This window comes from Lagenorhynchus albirostris, chromosome 21, assembly GCF_949774975.1.
Source record: "Lagenorhynchus albirostris chromosome 21, mLagAlb1.1, whole genome shotgun sequence".
Classification (NCBI taxonomy): domain Eukaryota; kingdom Metazoa; phylum Chordata; class Mammalia; order Artiodactyla; family Delphinidae; genus Lagenorhynchus; species Lagenorhynchus albirostris.
In genome coordinates, this window is record NC_083115.1 from 7194307 (window position 1) to 7212966 (window position 18660).

An 18660-nucleotide genomic window follows, 5' to 3' on the forward strand; every position below is an offset into this window, starting at 1 on the left:
TTTATTTTATCACCAATCACTTCTCTCTATACTGTTCCCCAACCAAACCAGTGGGTCCCATTTGTACCAGAGTCTTCTGCTCTCTGACTTATTCACATAGTTTTCTCTCCTTTTCCTTCCTTTTGGGTATGCCAGAATTTTTTTTTCTTTATATTATGGACAAGGCAATCCATTCCATGGAGTCATTCTTGGTCAACTAGGATTTCCTTTTATCATATATGGATGTTCACAGTCCTCTACACCTTTCTGGTGAGATGTCTCATATTCTGTCTGTGTTATAGTTGTTTGCATATGTCTCAATCTAGTGGGAACACTAGATCTTCACAAAATTCTTAACCTAGTGCCATCCACATTGCAATTACTCAGTAAGTCATGAATGAATGAATAGGTGAGTATAAAGACGCAAGAGTAAACTGGAATTAAAAACCAATCTTTGGAAGTTTGTTAAGCAGTCAATTCCTTTCTTTTCTTTTTTCTTTGCCACACCACGTGGCTTGTGGGATTTGAGTTCCCCGACCAGGGATCAAACTCGAGGTCTCGGCAGTGAGAGCGTGAAGTCCTAACCACTGGATCTCCAGAGAATTCCCAATTTCTTTTTTCTCAAATTAAGGTATAGGTGATTTACAATATTATATAAGTTTCAAGTGTACAACATAGTGATTCTCAATTTTTAAAGGTTATACTCCATTTACAGTTATAAAATTTTGGCTATAGTCCCTCTGCTGTATAGTACATTCTTGCAGCTTATTTTATACATAGTGTTTGTACCTCCCCTACCCCTATCTTGTCCCTCTCCTCTTCTTTCTCTCCACTGGTAATCACTAGCTTGTTCTTTAGATCTGTGAGTCTGTTTCTTTTTTTTGTTATATTCACCAGTTTGTTTTATTTTTTAGATTCCACATATAAATGATATTATACAGTATTTGTCTTTGTCTGACTTTTTTTTTTTTTTGCTAAGCAGTGAAATTCTTTAAAATGTATGGACTTCTAAAGTTGGTTAAATTAGGCAAACAAAATAACATAGCACATCTTAAATTTTGCATTTAGTATTAGATCCATCTGGATAGCCAAAGTCCCCGCCTCATATATGATGGAATTGATACAGCAAGCAACTGTACCAACTAACAAGGATAAAGGGTTGGAAAGTCTGAGGTCAAGCTAATCTTTACCACACAGATTTACATTTTAAATATTTGCTTCTATGTTCAGATTAAAAAATTAGCAACCTTAGGTTAGCAGTGTTTCAACAAGCATTCTTCTTTTTTTAACTTATTTATTTCATTTATTTATTTTTTGGCTCCATTGGGTCTTTGTTGTTGCACTCAGGCTTTCTCTAGTTGCGGTGAGCAGGAGCTACTCTTCGTTGCGGTGCACGGGCTTCTCATTGCGGTGGCTTCTCTTGTAGCAGAGCACAGGCTCTAGGTGCACGGGCCTCAGTAGTTGTGGCACACAGGCTCAGGAGTTGTGGCTCATGGGCTTAGTTGCTCGGCAGTATGTGGGATCTTCCCGGACCAGGGCTCGAACCTGTGTTCCCTGCATTGGCAGGTGGATTCTTAGCCACTGCGCCACCAGGGAAGCCCTCAACAGGCATTCCTAAAGCACATTTTTATAAGTCCATAGTGGGAAGCAGCCGCATAGCACAGGGAGATCAGCTTGGTGCTTTGTGACCACCTAGAGGGCTGGGATAGGGAGGATGGGAGGGAGATGCAAGAGGGAGGATATATGGGGATATATGTATATGTAGAGCTGATTCACTTTGTTATAAAGCAGAAACTAACACACCATTGTAAAGCAAAAAAACCAGTTTCAACAAATACCTGCATTTCTTCTTAATATATTTTTTTCTGTAAAATACCTAAATATATTCACCCACTAAGCCCTTAAAAATATGTTAGAAACGGGACTTGGAGTAGAATGCAGAATGGAGCCAGCCTGGATTAGGACCAGGTCAATCAATTAGTTGAAACATGATGTTAATGAGGTCAGAGTTATATATTCAATCCCCACATTGACCGGTTAGCTGGACTGCATTTAAGTTCCAAAGTCTAAACTTCAGTCCCCAATCAAAGGAGAGGATGAAGCTGCATCAGCACAAATGTATCCTCATTCTCGGAAAATAAAGCAAAGTACTTCTCTTATGTAAAGAGATTCAGAATAGCCATCCAGTTATAAAAACACAGTTCATTAAACTTGGAGCAGGTTTGAAGATGGAAGATTGGAGGAATCTTTGAGAAAAAAAAAAAAAAGAATTTTCTACAGAGGAACAGTGAGCAAGATAGCTGTGTCCCAAAAGGAAGCTTGGAAGTTGACGGATTGGGTTGGGATGGCTCAAAGTAGTTTAAAAGAAATAGAAAAATATTTTAAGGGAGATGTAGTATGAAAAGCTAGAGGAGAATTTCGTAAATCTTGTTCTGACCCCTTTCTCAATTTAAGGTATCATTGCATGCTTGTCATAGTAACTTATTGCATTTTTTGAAGGGGTAATAGGAATGGGAGCTTTATCAAAGGGTTTACTCTCAAGATAGTTATGCTACTGAAAAACAATTGAGTGCAAAACACCATTACTTGCAGGATGCATTGAAGCACACACTTCATTTTTTTCCCCTTTTTTAATTTACCAAGGGTTTTCTCCCCAAGGCAGATGATGTGGGTTGCAGTTAAAAGTAAACAATTAGAGGTTGGGAGCTAGACAAGCAGTCAGAAAATGTTACTGGAATTTGAACTTTTCCCAAGCAAGTAACTACACCTGTCTATAAAACTGCTTTAAGTGAGGGGGAAAAAAAGGACATTGATTGAGGCAAAGAAATCCACTGTGAAATGTTCAAGTCTCCTTGGTGTGCAGCACCTTTCAAAGTAACTAATGCTTCCAAATAATTTTATCCTGGGTGTGTATCCACTTCCTGTCTCTCCCTGCACCATATACGTTTATAATGACATATTGATTTCTAGTCCAGCTTGAAATGGAATAGAAGGCACCCCTCCACTGAAGAGGGGGGACGTTTCTCCTGAGTCAGCTCACCCTGTGCACATTCTCAATGCACCACCTGTCCACTGGGTGATTGGTTCTTGGACCACATGGAGGAATGAGGTTGAGGAAGAGGGGCTGGGGGAGGGACCAGAAAGAAGTAGGACCTTTCTCATTTCAGAGGTGAATTGAGTTCCATGCCTGGGTCAGTAGTTGTCTATCAAATTCTGTCCAAATCCTTTCCAAAGTCACACTTTTTTTTTTTTTTTTTTTTTTTTTTTTTGCGGTACGCGGGCCTCTTACTGTTGTGGCCTCTCCTGTTGTGGAGCACAGGCTCCGGACGCGCAGGCTCAGTGGCCATGGCTCACGGGCCTAGCCACTCCACAGCATGTGGGATCTTCCCGGACCGGGGCACGAACCCGTGTCCCCTGCATCGTCAGGCGGACTCTCAACCACTGCACCACCAGGGAAGCCCCAAAGTCACACACTTTAAATCTAACAGCCTTAACAACTCAGGATACACGTTTCAAACCACAGAGCTCTGCTCATCGGCCTGTCTCTGCATTGCCAGCCACTGCCAGAATGATTATCCTGTTGGTATTCAAGTAGTAGCTCAAGAATAAGATACTGCCCAAACAGAAGACCTCAGAGAGTTTCCATTCTAATTTCAGAAAACCTCCTCAATTCTGAAGAATTGGTGGTGAATAAATTACACAGTAAAATATGGTAGCAACAAATCACATAAAATTTCACAGAAAATATTAGGCATACAGAGGTCAAAATAAAATGCATACAAAAATCCAAAATTATGGATGTTTTAAAAGCAAATACAGTTTTATTACTTTCAGCTGCATACAGTAACTTTGCTAGGAGAGTGTTTTCAATTAGAAGGATGACTGGCTCCCCTATAATAAACAGATGAGATGAATTTGTTCTAATAACCTTCAGTTTTCACAGAAATAAAATGACATGTCTTTAAAAATGCATTTTGATATGAAGTAAAGAACTAAGATTCATGTAGTTATTACTAAATGTTGTGACCTGTATTTGACGTTTTATATATATTACCTCCTTTAGTTTAACTTAATTCCGAAGAGTATTTAATATCTCCTTTTTACAGATGAGAAAAATGAGATTTGGGAAGGGTAAGTAAGATGTCCAAGTTTCTACAACTAGTAAGTGATAGAAATCAAATTTGAATTCAGTTTTGAGCTGCTAAGTCCCAAGGAGCAGATTAAGTGTGCCAAAGAATGTATTTGTTTGTTATTAAAATACATCAAAGAAGATGTGACCAAAAATAAAGACTGGCTTAGCAGATAAGTGAAATTATACAGTTCATTTTACATGTACAGATAATGTACATAAATGTTTTATAGAAGTAATTTGGAAAGTCTTAAACTTATTCCACTAACGCCACCAATCGTTAAAAATCTTAAAAATATACTTACAATTCCTCTCTGGAATTTCCTTTAGAGCCAGTATGAAATTAATATATGACATATTTACTGAGCATCTTCTAAGTCTCAGTCACTAAGTTGGGGGGAAACAAAAATATATGAAAAATGCCATAATGCAATTCAAGCTCCCTAGTAATTTCAAATCTAATTGGTCAATGGAATATTTATCTGGTTTTATCTACTGCATTCTGGCTAAAACAATGGATCTTATTACCTCACAGTAAGCCCGGGCCAAAAGTGGATTGAACTCCTACCTTAGCTATCAAATTTAGATTTCATCCTTTGAGGATAACTTTATTTAGAAACGAGCAAAATCATTCAGAACTATCATACCTGAGAATTTTCAAAACACCTTGTCATAAGCTCTGCTGAAAATTTAAAAATAGGAGTCAGAAATATGTTGCTATCCAATAACATTTGAATAAATGACCAGAGTTCCTAGGTGACATCTGGGAAAGAGATGCAGGCCTTCGCCAGACCTCACAGGACATATAGCCCTTACTCTGAAATATAAAATCTTCCAATCACTGGAGGGTAAACTAGTGCGAGTTTATTGTTGATAGTTTATTAAGTAAAATTATTTTTCCTCAGGGCCGGCCTCACTTTTCTTATAAGCATAGGGAGAGAAAATTTCTTTAGTCCAGAGACCTTTCACATAGGCCTTTAGGCACTGTATTATCCAGTGCCTTTTAAGCAATTGTCTACTAAATATTTCCTTTTGCTTTAGTTAATCCAATTCAGTAAATGCATGTATGCTTATGGGTAAAAAATAAAAAAAGGAACATTTAGTAATCATCTGGTTGCTTGTTGAGGCAGAAATCCATGGCGAATAATTCAATAATTCAGGCACAAGGGTAGAGTTTGGGGCCTGACTATTCAATTGGGCTATCAGAAGCTATGTATAAGCACAAGATTATCTCTTTGTTGAGTGCTGTAAATCAGTGGCAAAACGGAGAGTTCCTAGGTATAGTGTAGATAAAAAGAAGGACACAAAAAGCAATTCTGCTTCTGCGTTTTTCCTCTCAAGGCTTTAAAATTTCTGATTGTTAATCTGTTGTGGGACGTTTCTATCTGTGCTTCTTGCCAGTTACCAGTTACCTTGCGAGCAGGTATTTTGGGAGAATTGCTCTTTCTAAATCTAACCTTTCAGTAGATAAATAAATATTCTAGAGTCTGAGAAATCAACAAAAACAAAAAAACACTTTGTTTCCCACTAGTCACTAGAAAACAAATATCAATAGTATATTATAGGATGGAAATGGTTCAGGCAGCCACTGTGTGACTTCCAACCACCCACAAACACTAAGTAAGCCCAGGGCAAGGAGAGAAAGTAACATTTTACTGCTGATTTCCATGGTGCATTGCTGTAAAGATTTGCAGATAAGAGTTCAAAAGAGCCAAGCTCATTCCTGGGCCTAGAGTTCAAGGAAAAAAAGCCTGAGGTGGGGCAGGAAGAAGAGTTGGAAAAATAATGTAATAAATGCTTCTACCTCTCCGGCGATTAACTCAGACAAGAACTAAACCAAATATAAATGAAATCCTACTGGTGTCTTTCCTCATCTTCTATACCCACCCCTCCTTCATTATTAAGTTCTGAGCAGCATGCTCCCCCCGCTTCCTCCTTCTCTCCTTTACCCAAGTCCTTCACCCTCACAGCCTCCTTAGGGATTTCGAAGCCACAGGCGTGGGCACTAAGCAGACTGCTTAAGGGCTCACCTTGGCTCTCTCTCGGCAGCCTGCTGGCAGAGAGAAGGGATGCTGTTCTCAGAGGCCTAACTGGTGAGGAGCAGGAGCACCCCCAGAGGGGAGGACAGGCAATGAGACATGTGATGTGCGCCTTACTGTGCTCCACATAAAGACACCTCCTTGTTTCTGTAGAGCCATGGATTTGTAGTAATCTGACCATTTTTGTAAGATCTCTATAGTAATTCTAATAATTTTTTAAAAAATTAATCATGATTCCAAACTGGTTAATTACCCCTGATGAGTTTAATTAATTCACACACACACACACACACACACACACGCGCGCGCGCGCGCGCGCGCCAGAATAAGGCATAGAATCTGTCTCTTCATGATTGTTAATGAATCTGAATATCGTTCAAGTAGCACCTGCTATTCAGGTGAATCAAAAATAGTAGGGAGTTTTTTGAGGGTAAAGTCTTCTTCAAATTTTGAAATTTTTACTTGTTATATTGTGTGATGTTCACGTTATCTTCCAAAGTCATATAACCATCATCTGAACAACCATGCAGCCAATGCACTGATTTTCCTTTACAATCTTCCAGCTTCTGGTTGAAGTATCCAAAGGGATTGGAAACTTATTGCCTCCGATTGCATCTTGAGTGTCTCCAAACATCAGAATCTTCTTCCTTCTACTGACATGAAATCTCTCTCCTGTAAGTCCCATCCTTTGGTCCCATATTACCCTTTGTCATCACGTAGTTTAATTCCTCCGCTGGGGAAAATTCTGGCAAATGTTACAAATTTTAAAAGGTTACCACTTATTTATATCATTCAGAAGGAGCAGATAGGAAAAAGCTGCCCACTTGCTGCTTGATGTGTACTTTTTGTGCTTTTATGTTCAGAGTGAGGCCACATACATGGATAGAGTGTAGGGTTTCCCCAGAAGGGAGTGCATATTCAGACTGTCGACTTTCCTGAAATGAATCAGAGCCTGGAAAAAAAAGATTTATGACACAAAAGCTAGGGAGAAAACTATTTTCTCTGGCCTTTCCCCACTGAGACTAGTCTGCCAGAAGTAGAGAAAAGCTTAAATATACTTCTGGGTAGTGAGGATCCCCATGCAAAAACAATCTTCAAGTTGGGCAAGGAGGTTGCTCTATGGCCACCTAGAGAGGATTGCTTTAGAGACTCAAAGGGGTGGCCTTCTGGGTCCTGAGAACAGACCCATCTAGTAGTCAGCTGAATTTTTTCTGCATTAGAAACTTCATTCTTCTTCAAATGTCCTTTACTGTCTTGGTAAGTATACAATCCAGGCTGAGAGCTGAATTCCCAAGGCCAGTGGATTAAAGGTGGAAACCTTTAAAGCTGAGGTTCTCAGACAAGGTAAGCCTTCTTGTCCCTCCAGGGGACATGTGGAAATGTGGGAAGACATTTTTATTGTCATAATTGGAGATGCTACTGGGATTTAGTGGGTAGAGGCCAGTGAGGATGGTAGACAATACACAGGACAGCTCCCGTTCAAAACAAAGAATTATCTGGCCCCAAATGTCAGTAGTGCTGAGACTAAGGAAGCCTCCTCTAAGGTTACGACTGCCACCTCAGACCTGCAGGCGGTGCGGACTGTGGCCATGGGTGAAGGCCAGACTGGCTACCTGGAGCCAAGTAAAGTGAGTGGCCAGAGATGGGGCTGGAGCCATAGCAGAAGCACACGTGTAACCTTCCCTGTGGACACAGTGGAGTCTCCTGGAGTGGAGAGGAAAACTTGAAAGGGAGCTACAGGTCCTTTTATCACTCTTGTGACCATGAGAGATATTAGGTTCCACCACTTAAGCCTCTCCAAGGAGAAAAATCTATTCCCAGATCCCACTGAGTCCCACATTACTCCTAAGCAAGCAGCCTTGACTTGAACATCACTGCCTTAGGCCCTGATCTGCTGCACCTTTTCTTTTTTTAATTTACTTATTTATTCTTCTTTTTTAAACTTCTTTATTGGAGCATAATTGCTTTACAATGGTGTGTTACATTCTGCTTTAAAACAAAGTGAATCAGCTATACATATACATATATCCCCATATCTCCTCCCTCTGTGTCTCCCTTCCACCCTCCCCATCCCACCCCTCTAGGTGGTCGCAAAGCACCAGGCTGATCTCCCTGTGCTATGTGGCTGCTTCCCACTAGCTATCTATTTTACACTTGGTAGTGTATATATGTCCATGCCACTCTCTCACTTCGTCCCAGCTTATCATTCCCCCTCCCCGTGTCCTCAAGTCCATTCTCTACAGCTGCATCTTTATTCCTGTCCTGCCCCTAGGTTCTTCAAAATCAATTTTTTTTTTAATTCCATATATATGTGTTAGCATATGGTATTTTGCTCTTTCTGACTTACTTCACTCTGTATGACAGTCTCTAGGCCATCCACTTCACTACAAATAGCTCAATTTCGTTTCTTTTTATGGCTGAGTAATATTCCATTGTATATATGTGCCACATCTTCTTTATCCATTCATCTGTCGATGGACATTTAGGTTGCTTCCATGTCCTGGCTATTGTAAATAGAGCTGCAATGAACATTGTGGTACATGACTCTTCTTGAATTATGGTTTTCTCAGGGTATATGCCCAGTAGTGGAATTGCTAGGTCGTATGGTAGTTCTATTTTTAGTTTTGTAAGGAACCTCCATACTGTTCTCCATAGTGGCTGTATCAATTTACATTCCCACCAACAGTGCAAGAGGATTCCCTTTTCTCCACACCCTCTCCAGCACTTCTTGTTTGTAGATTTTTTGATCATGGCCATTCTGACTGGCGTGAGGTGATACCTCATTGTAGTTTTGATTTGCATTTCTCTAATGATTAGTGATGTTGAGCATCCTTTCATGTGTTTGTTGGCAGTCTGTATATCTTCTCTGGAGAAATATCTATTTAGATCTTCTGCCCATTAATGGATTGGCTTTTTTGGTTTTCTTGATATTCAGCTGCCTGTATATTTTGGAGATTAATCTTTTGTCAGTTGCTTCGTTTGCAAATATTTTCTCCCATTCTGAGGGTTGTCTTTTTGTCTTGTTTATGGTTTCCTTTGCTGTGCAAAAGCATTTAAGTTTCGTGAGGTCCCATTTGTTTATTTTTGCTTTTATTTCCATTTCTCTAGGAGGTGGGTCGAAAAGGATCTTACTGTGATGTATGTCACAGAGTGTTCTGCCTATGTTTTCCTCTTAGAGTTTTATAGTGTCTGGCCTTACATTTAGGTCTTTAATCCATTTTGAGTTTATTTTTGTGTATGGTGTTAGGGAATGTTCTAATTTCATTCTTTTACATGTAGCTGTCCAGTTTTCCCAGCCCCACTTATTGAAGAGGCTGTCTTTTCTCCAATGTATATTCTTGCCTCCTTTATCAAAGATAAGGTGACCATATATGTGTGGGTTTATCTCTGGGCTTTCTATCCTGTTCCATTGATCTACATTTCTGTTTTTGTGCCAGTACCATATTGCTTGATTACTGTAGCTTTGTAGTATAATCTGAAGTCAGGGAGTCTGATTCCTCCAGCTCCGTTTTTCTTTCTCAAGATCACTTTGGCTATTTGGGGTCTTTTGTGTTTCCATACAAATTGTGAAATTTTTGTTCTAGTTCTGTGAAAAATGCCAGAGGTAGTTTGATAGGGATTGCATGGAATCTGTAGATTGCTTTGGGTAGGATAGTCATTTTCACAATGTTGATCCTTCCAATCCAAGAACATGGTATATCTCTCCATCTGTTTGTATCAACTTCAATTTTTTTCGTCAGTGTCTTATAGTTTTCTGTATACATGTCTGTTGTCTCCTTAGGTAGGTTTATTCCTAGGTATTTTATTCTTTTTGTTGCAATGGTAAATGGGAGTGTTTGCTTAATTTCTCTTTCATATTTTTCATAATAAATGTATAGGAATCCAAGAGATTTCCGGGCATTAATTTTATATCCTGCTACTTTACCAAATTCATTGACTACCTCTAGTGGTTTTCTGGTAGCATCTTTAGGATTCTCTATGTATAGGATCATGTCATCTGCAAACAGTGACAGCTTTACTTCTTCTTTTCTGATTTGGATTCCTTTTATTTCTTTTTCTTCTCTGATTGCTGTGGCTAAAACTTCCAAAACTATGTTGAATAATAGTGGTGAGAGTGGGCAACCTTGTCTTGTTCCTGATCTTAGTGGAAATGGTTTCAGTTTTTCACCATTGAGAATGATGTTGGCTGTGGGTTTGTCATATATGGCCTTTATTATGTTGCGGTAACTTCCCTCTATGCCTACTTTCTGGAGAGTTTTTATCATAAATGGGTGTTGAATTTTGTCAAAAGCTTTTTCTGCATCTATTGAGATGATCATATGGTTTTTATCCTTCAATTTGTTATTATGGTTTATCACATTGATTGATTTGCATATATTGAAGAATCCTTGCATTCCTGGGATAAACCCCACTTGATCATGGTGTGTGGTCCCTTTAAGGTGCTGTTGGATTCTGTTTGCTAGTATTTTGTTGAGGATTTTTGCATTTATATTCATCACTGATATTGGCCTGTAGTTTTCCTTCTTTGTGACATCCTTGTCTGGTTTTGGTATCAGGGTGATGGTGGCCTCGTAGAATGAGTTTGGGAGTATTCCTCCCTCAGCTATATTTTGGAAGAGTTTGAGAAGGATAGGTATTAGCTCTTCTCTAAATGTTTGATAGAATTCACCTGTGAAGCCATCTGGGCCTGGGCTTTTGTTTGTTGGAAGACTTTTAATCACAGTTTCAATTTCAGTGCTTGTAATTGGTCTGTTCATATTTTCTATTTCTTCCTGGTTCAGTCTCAGAAGGTTATGCTTTTCTAAGAATTTGTCCATTTTCCAGGTTGTCCATGTTATTGGCTTTTAGTTGCTTGTAGTAATCTCTCATGATCCTTTGTATTTCTGCAGTGTCAGTTGCTACGTCTCCTGTTTTCATTTCTAATTCTATTGATTTGAGTCTTCTCCCTTTTTTCTTGATGAGTCTGGCTAAAGGTTTATCAATTTTGTTTATCTTCTCAAAGAACCAGCTTTTAGTTTTATTGATCTTTGCTATCATTTCCTTCCATTTTTTTTTCCATTTATTTCTGATCTGATCTTTATAATTTCTTTCCTTCTGCTAACTTTGGGGGTTTTTTGTTCTTCTTTCTCTAATTGGTTTAGGTGTAAGGTTAGGTTGTTTATTTGAGATGTTTCTTATTTCTTGACATAGGATTGTATTGCTATAAACTTCCCGCTTAGAACTGCCTTTGCTGCATCCCACAGGTTTTGGGTCATCATGTTTTCATTGTCATTTGTTCCCAGGTACTTTTTGATTTCCTCTTTGATTTCTTCAGTGATCTCTTGGTTATTTAGTAGTGTACTGTTTAGCCTCCATCTGTTTGTATTTTTTACAGATTTTTTCCTGTAATTGATATCTAGTCTCATAGCACTGTGGTTGGAAAAGATACTTGATACAATTTCAATTTTCTTAAATTTACCAATTCTTGATTTGTGACCCAAGATATGATCCATCCTGGAGAATGTTCCATAAGCACTTGAGAAGAAAGTGTATTTTGTTGTTTTTGGATAGAATGTCCTATAAATATCAATTAAGTCCATCTTGTTTAATGTATCATTTAAAGCTTGTGTTTCCTTTTATATTCTCATTTTGGATGATCTGTCCATTGGTGAAAGTGGGATGTTAAAGTCCCCTACTATTATTGTGTTACTGTCGATTTCCCCTTTTATGGCTGTTAGCATTTGCCTTATATATTGAGGTGCTCCTATGTTGGGTGCATAAATATTTACAATTGTTATATCTTCTTCTTGGATTGATCTCTTGATTATTATGTAGTGTCCTTCTTTATCTCTTGTAATAGGCTTTATTTTTTTTTTAGTTTTTAATTTTTTTTGCGGTATGCGGGCCTCTCACCATTGCGGCCTCTCCTGCTGCGGAGCACAGGCTCCGGACACACAGGCCCAGAGGCCATGGCTCACGGGCCCAGCCACTCCGCGGCATGTGGGATCCTCCCAGACCGGGGCATGAACCCGTGTCCCCTGCATCAGCAGGCAGACTCTCAACCACTGTGCCACCAGGGAAGCCCATAGGCTTTATTTTAAAGTCTATTTTATCTGACATGAGAATTGCTACTCCAGCTTTCTTTTGATTTCCATTAGCATGGAATATCTATCCCCTCACTTTCAGTCTGTATGTGTCCCTAGGTCTGAAGTAGGTCTCTTGGAGACAGCATATATACAGCTCTTGTTTTTGTATCCATTCAGCCAGTGTATGTCTTTTGGTTGGAGCATTTAATCCATTTATATTTAAGGTAGTTATTGATATGTATGTTCCTAATACCATTTTCTTAATTGTTTTGGGTTTGTTATTATAGGTCTTTTTCTTCTCTTGTATTTCCTGCCTAGGGAAGTTCCATTAGCATTTGTTGTAAAGCTGGTTTGGTGGTGCTGAATTCTCTTAGCTTTTGCTTGTCTGTAAAGGTTTTAATTTCTCCATTGAATCTGAATGAGATCCTTGCTGCGTACAGGAATCTTGGTTGTAGGTTTTTCCCTTTCATCACTTTAAATATGTCCTGCCACCCACTTCTGGCTTGCAGAGTTTCTGCTGAAAGATCTGCTGTTAACCTTATGGGAATTCCCTTATATGTTATTTGCTACTCTTCCCTTACTGCTTTTAATATTTTTTCTTTGTATTTAATTTTTGATAGTTTGATTAATATGTGTCTTGGTGTGCTTCTCCTTGGATTTATTTTGGAGTCCCTGTACGGGAATCTCTGTGCTTCCTGGACTTGAATGACTATTTCCTTTCCTATATTAGGGAAGTTTTCAACTCTAATCTCTTCAAATATTTTCTCAGTACCGTTTTTTTTCTCTTTTTCTTCTGGGACCTCTATAATTTGAATGTTGGTGCATTTAATACTGTCCCAGAGGTCTCTGAGACTGTCCTCATTTCATTTCAGTCTTTTTTCTTTATTCTGCTCTGTGGTAGTTATTTCCAATATTTTATCTTCCAGGTCACTTATCCATTCTTCTGCCTCAGTTATTCTGCTATTGATCCCTTCTAGAGAGTTTTAATTTCATTTATTGTGTTGTTCATCATTGTTTGTTTGCTCTTTAGTTCTTCTAGGTCCTTGTTAAAAGTTTCTCGTATTTTCTCCATTCTATTTCCAAGATTTTGGATCATCTTTACTATCATTACTTTGAATTCTTTTTCAGGTAGGCTGCCTATTTCTTCTTCATTTGTTTGGTCTGGTGGGTTTCTACCTTGCTCCTTCATCTGCTGTGTTTCTCTGTCTCCTCATTTTGCTTAACTTACTGTGTTTAGGGTCTCCTTTTTGCAGGCTACAAGTTCATAGTTCCCATTGTTTTTGTTGTCTGCCCCCAGTGGGTGAGGTTGTTTCAGTGGGTTGTGTAGGCTTCCCAGTGGAGGGGACTGGTGCCTGTGTTCTGGTGGATGAGGCTGGATCTTGTCTTTCTGGTGGGTAGGACCACTTCCAGTGGTGTGTTTTTGGGTCTCTGTGAACTTTCAATGACTTTAAGCAGCCTCTCTGTTAATGGGTAGGGTTGTGTTCCTGTCTTTCTAGTTGTTTGGCATAGGGTGTCCAGCACTGTAGCTTGCTGGTCGTTGAGTGGAGCTGAGTCTTAGCACTGAGACGAAGGTCTTTGGGAGAGCTTTCACCATTTGACATTATGTGGGGCCGGTAGGTCTCTGGTGTACCAATGTCCTGAACTCAGCTCTCCCACCTCAGAGGTTTAGGCCTGACACACCAAGACCCTGTCAGCCACATGGCTCAGAAGAAAAGGGAGAAAAAAATAAATAAATAATAGAATAGAATAGAATAAAATGTTTTTAAAATAAAAAATTTTAGGGCTTCCCTGGTGGCGCAGTGGCTGAGAGTCTGCCTGCCGATGCAGGGGACACAGGTTCATGCCCCGGTCCGGGAGGATCCCACATGCTGCGGAGCAGCTAGGCCCATAAGCCATGGCCACTGAGTCTGCATGTCCGGAGTCTGTGCTCCACAACGGGAGAGGGCACAACAGTGAGAGGCCCGCGTACCACAAAAAAAAAAAAAGAAAAATTATTAAAAATAAAAAAGTAATTAAAAAAAAGGAAGAAAGAAGAGAGCAACCAAACCAAAAAACAGAATGCTCTAATTTTTATGCATCCCTTGTACTCTTACACTCTTATTTTGCCTTCACTTTTGTGAAATATACGCAGATATATTAAGCCACACAATCTCAATTGTGCCACACAATGAATTTTTACGTATACTATATATTTTGTCATAACTACCACCTAGATTAAAATTTAGAACACTTTTGATTCTTTTCTTTTTGGAAGGCCCTTGATTCCTGGTTGATTGTTTATTGGTATTTTCAAATTTTAGATAGAAGGCAATGCTGTCACTCTATGAAAAAACTATAGAGGAAGAACAAAATTGGCATTGCTACTTATAGTAACTGTTCAGGATGATCAATTTTGACTGTCAGCTTCATCATGAAGATAGCTAATTTAGGTAATATTTGTAAAGCAATCCCAGGGTGAAGCATGTCTTTTTAAGAGAGGTAAATATCAATATTCTGTCCTTGGGAAAGGTACTGGAATTTTCCAATTATTTCACTGCAGGTAGAATATTATAATTCTCAGTGGAAGCCCTGAATAGAACGGGTGCCTAATAGTGAGTCTTCTCTGTGCTTTTGTGTAAGAAAAAATACCTTTATGAACTGACCTTACAATGCACCTTAATCTATGGCAATAATCCATGATTATCCACTTGAAATAATAATGAATACTAATGAAATTGATAATTAGGAGCCATGCTCATTCTTAATTAGACATACAGGTATTCCAATTAACCACTTTTGGACTCTGTCTTGAAGTTGAAGGTCTTTTCTTCCTTGAGAGAGGATGAGGATGGCTCAGGAAAAGAACAGCATCCTCTCCGAATTAGACTCCAAATCTCATTGTCCTATTATTGTTTTCTGTCTCTGTGGTAGTTAGATAGAAAAGTCCCTCTCAAGAAAAATGGGACCCATTTTTGGAAAGAGGGATACAGGGCTCTAGGCTCATCCACACCGTTTCATTTGGCATCACTTCTCTTATCAGTTCCAACATTCCACCTTCAGACTTTTTGCTCATCCACACCGTTTCATTTGGCATCACTTCTCTTATCAGTTCCAACATTCCACCTTCAGACTTTTTGCAGGAATTTTCTGCTACTAGATCTTACTGGAACTATTTCTTTCCTCAATCCCAAGCTCACAGTGGATGAGAGCTGGGTGTGTCCTAAGGTGTGAGGGAGTGAAGAAGTAGGACACGGGAAAGATAGATGAGGAATGAGTCATAAATGCCCTTAGCTTCAGGTTTTTCCCTTTCCTAATCCCCCCTGCATGCAAAGTGGTTTGAGATTCTCAGTCTTTTCTTCATCTTGCTCTATTAATGGGACATTGACAGTTTGTTTGCTGACATATTATTTCATTGAAGCAGCATTTTAAAAGATGTTTTCTAGAATCTACCCTACTAAAAGAAGAGTAACAAGAATTGCAAGCCCTTTTCAGTTTTAGAGGACAGTGTTTCTGGACCATCTGGCCTTTTGCCTTCCCCCAGATCACCTTGTGCGCGTAATCTTCCGTTCTGTCTCCAGACAGTGCAGGCCTTGCTCTGGAGATTGGACTGTCTCAGAATCTGTATGGCAGGCAGATGACATTGAGGAGGGAGAGCTATCCTTGACAGCTTGTTTAACTGCTCTTATTCTGAAAACATCTTTGGACAACCTATCCTGCTCTCCTTAGTGGCTGCGGAAACTGAGGCACAGTATAGGCTAGTGTTTTGCCCTAGAATCTCAGCAGCTTTCTCTGAGTTCACTTCAACTCTGTCAGGACCTGAACACTCCCTTGCTACTGGGATTCAAGCAGGCTGGTTTCCAGAGTGCGATCATTCCAGAATCTCTGCCTCATTGACTGGAAGATGATGGTCTCAGTATCCAGGTGCAAAGACAAAGTCTTCACTGACAAACATCCCAGACTCTAACCATCCCCATTGCAACAGTCAGTCTTCTGATGCACATCATTAGAATGACACAGGTTTCTTTGTTTCATTTTCAAACAAAATTAAAGGTCAAGGCTTTCTGCCCAGTCACTCATTTAAGGATCTAACAGATCTCTAAGCACCACCTTTGCAAGACAGGATTTCAAAGTGCCCTGGAGCTTCAGCACAGAAGGAAATTGCATAACTGTCTCTGGAAGCTTTTATTTATTTTTTCATGGAGTATTTATTTGGAATACTCTGGAATAAACATTTTAGTGGTGATAATTTTAGATTTATAGAAAAGCCACAAAGATAATACAGAGAGTCCCTGTATACCCTCACCCCAGTTCAGTGTCCTCTGATGTTCTCCTCTTACATCCCTGTGGTACGTTCGTCAAAACTGAGCACCAGGGGAGGGATGGATTTGGAGTTTAGGATTAGCAGATGCAAGCTATTACACATAGAATGGATAAACAACAAAGTCCTACTGCAGAACCCAGAGGACTATATTCAGTATCCTGTGATAAACTATAATGGAAAAGAATATGAAAAAGAGTGTGTGTGTGTGTGTGTGTGTGTGTGTGTGTGTGTGTGTGTATAACCGAATCACTTTGCTGTACAGCAGAAATTAACACAACATTGTAAATCAACTATACTTCAATAAAATAAATTTTTAAAAAACTGAGGACCTAACATTGATCCACTAACTAAACACCTGGTTTCATTTTAATTTCGCCAGTTTTTCCACTAATGTTATTTTTTTCTGTTCCAGGATCTAATTCTGAAAGCTTTTTAAATCAGTCCTCTTCCCAATTAATGTGAGGTCCGATCTAGAATTTATCTTCAGATATCAGTCATTCTTCTGGCGTGCCTTGGATCTTAATAGGAACAGTAATTACGCCCTATGCTCCATGTTGCTTGTTGCTTTGTTCCTCTTAGCAGCTAACACACCTCCGAACACTTACTGTTCTGAATTAAACGAAAAGAGCACAGAAGGGTGATAGTTTTAAAACGTTCTTCGTTCAGTTTTACCAAGGACACAATGGACATTAAGCCATTGTTCTTGCCTTCTTTCTTCCTTTCTCTATTTCTTCTGAGTGAAACTATTTAGGTCAAATTTCTCCAAACTAAAAAGCAGCTGAATTTCCCCTAGAATCGATAGAATGTTTCTACAGTATCCACATTGAGACAGAAGAAAACCCTTGATGATCAACGCCCTTGAAAAGCCAATGAGTCTCTCCTTTCTGTACCTGAAGGGTCACTCTTAGGCTTCAGCCTTTAATAACAAAGTCCTTCAGACATCAAAGAATAACAGTCAGGGGCCTATGTCCTCAGTCTAGGAAGTTACAGTGCATCATAATAGATTCAGTTTGCAAAGCCATACTTGCTAAGACTAGCTCACCAAGTATGCAGTTCAGGTGATGTCTCCTTAAAACTTATATAAGCAGCGACATTTCATTGCTCTTTTTTTTTAAACCTCTGAAACTGAAGTTTTCCTCCTCTCTCACCCATGTCACTTAACAGAAGCTCGGTTTATTGGTGCATGTAAAAAGAAGGAAGGCAATTATTTCTGCGAGTAGCCAAACCTCTGTTCATGCGGCGGGGAGGAAATTGTGATGAGGATTTTTGTATACTTAATTCACTTATTCATTGAGCAAAGGAAAGGGTGAGAGGCAAGAGGAAATTAAATTCCAGAGGTTTTTCTTTTCCTTTTTTATGTCCACCGCCTAGAGAATTATTACAGGTCTATACACAGTTACATGGACAAACACCCAGTTGAAACTATCACTTAGAATTTGAACTATTTTACTCTGGTTTGAGTTTGGGTTTTGTATGGCTTCCCAGGAAACCTTCATAATTTCAGATCCCACTAACAGGAATCTAAAATTTGAAGTATGATTTGGGTTGAAGCTTAATGGACAGTCCTGTGAAAGCATGCTTTTTCTAAGTAAATTAACACGGAACAAAGACTCACAGGCAAAGGTTTAACCCTGTGCGTAAGAACAGCTACTTTCAAATGGGAGGGGGGTTGAACTCATCATAAAGACATGAAAATGTGTTGTTTTTCCACTAACTGCTCCCTGTTCTGCTCTTCTTCATGAAAATAAAGTCTGATTTCATAATCTCCAATTATGTTTGGTTATAAAAACCGTAGTTCTCTTCATTTAAAAAAACATTATTGTCATAACTGATTCAAAAAAGTAGCCCTCCCCACCCCTGTAGCAGGAGGATGAACTCATGGGGCTAGTGACCCGCTGGAGGAGAGCTGTGCTCTCCTACACTCTCCCACTTGCGAGTGCCTGCCCCCCACACACCCAGCAGAGCCCCCATGCCTCCCCAAGCCCCCCTCACCTCCTGGCTCTTCCTTCTCCGGTGAAGGAGAGTGCCAAGTTAGCCAGTGGATAAGCGGCTTCAAAGCGGAAACACAATGTCAGCCTCCCTTCTGGCAGAGCCTCAGGGTCTAAAGAGATTTCCCTGTGCATTCCTGCCTTTGGCTGCTCTCCATAA